Below are 1,674 nucleotides of genomic sequence, written 5' to 3'. Positions count from 1 at the left end.
CAAATAAAAAGCAACTGTATAGTTTTTATTGGAGTGAAATAGGATTGCAGTAGACAAATGTCCTTTATCAAGTAGCTTTTGAAAAAGTAGCTTTCAATATGCCTTACCAACATTTTCTAAATATGAAATATGAGGCTGAAATTTTTTTTTTCCATGTAATAGTATTGTAAATTGGGCTTCAAACAGTTATTCCGTGTAACACTATGAAAGGAGGTATCTTTATCTTTTTCTTTGTTTTAGGGCCCATGCCTATATTTGACTATGGGAACCGAACCCTGGCCTCCATTTTCATCATTGTTGGGTTTGAGGCAATCCGAGAAGTGGAGTGCTTTTTGTTCTGTCTCTTCCTGTGCATGTACATTGTAACTATTGGTGCCCATATACTCATCACAGGTCTTGTCATCCTAGATCATAATCTTCATAAACCGATGTATATTTTTTTGGCTAACTTCTCTGTAGCAGAGATCTGCTATATTACAGCAACTGTGCCTAAGATGCTTGATGCCCTCTTGACCAGGAATAAAGAGATCTCCTACTCTGCTTGTATGGTTCAGTTTTGCAGCTTCTTTGCCTCTGGGGTCACTGAAAACTGTTTCTTGGTTGTTATGGGCTATGACCGCTATGTAGCTATCTGTCAACCTTTGCACTATCACACCATCATGGCCAAAAAAATAGGCTGGTGGCCTATTGGCTGCCACATCTCCTACTCTATGGGTGTCTACTCTGAACTTCTGCTACCCCAACCACATTGAACATTTCTTTTGTGATTATGCCCCTCTTTTGAAGCTTTCCTGTGAGGACACTTCCAAAGGAGAGTTTGCTTTTAATATCGTATCTTGGAGTCTCATCTTGGGCTGCTTTTTCCTAACACTTGTGTCTTATGCCTTCATAATCTTCTCTGTTCTAAAAATCTCTTCTGTTGAGGGACAGAAGAAGGCCTTTAGCACTTGTGCTTCCCATTTAACTGTAGTATGCATCTTCAATGGGACAGTCATTTTCATGTACATACGTCCCACCTCTGCTATTCGCTTCATGTTAGACAAGGTGGTATCTATCTTCTACAGCATTGTGACTCTGCTTTTGAACCCCATCATCTACTGCCTGAGAAACAAAGATGTAAAAAATGCAGCATACAAATGTTTACAATGGATTGGGATATGAGCAATGGATGGGAGGTGTAAAACAATTCAGTTATAAGTTTTCCATCAAGCCGCGCTTTTTCCTTTACATCAAACAAAACATGTTAAAGCAGATCTAAATCTTAATTAGACAATATTTATTTTAAGAAAGCACAGTGGATCAAACAATAATTCATTTTTTCCCAAAATTTTTCACCTTTTAAAAAAAAAAAAACTTACTCAGTTCTCCTGATCTCATCCAACCTCTTTCAGAGCCCATTCACACTAGCGCGGCACGACTCTGTACTACTTCGGGGGCAACTTGTGAAGTCCCGTGCACCGCGACTTCGGCGCGACTTGCACTGACTTCATATAATGAATGTCTATGCAAGTCGCTCCGAGGTCGCCCCGAAGTAGTACAGGACCCTTTTTCTAAGTCGGAGCGACTTGTGTCGCTCCTATTAGAACGGGTCCTGTAGCAGTCAATGGACCGCGAGGGACCGCGACTTGTCAGGCTGACAAGTCGCCTGACAAGTCGTGGTAGTGTGAACGGGGG

At 41.1% G+C, this 1,674-nt stretch overlaps 1 pseudogene across 1 annotated transcript; it reads left to right on the top strand.

Annotated features, from left to right (window-relative positions):
• The first annotated feature begins 245 nt into the window (after window positions 1-245).
• LOC309560434 (olfactory receptor 6F1-like) lies at window positions 246-1,161 on the top strand (annotated as a pseudogene). Its single transcript has one exon. The product of its transcript is annotated as an olfactory receptor 6F1-like (transcript).
• Window positions 1,162-1,674: the final 513 nt, after the last annotated feature.

This window comes from Pelophylax lessonae (assembly GCF_965119305.1).
Source record: "Pelophylax lessonae genome assembly, chromosome: 7".
NCBI classification, from domain to species: Eukaryota; Metazoa; Chordata; class Amphibia; order Anura; family Ranidae; genus Pelophylax; species Pelophylax lessonae.
This window is presented reverse-complemented; position numbering and strand designations above follow the sequence as displayed.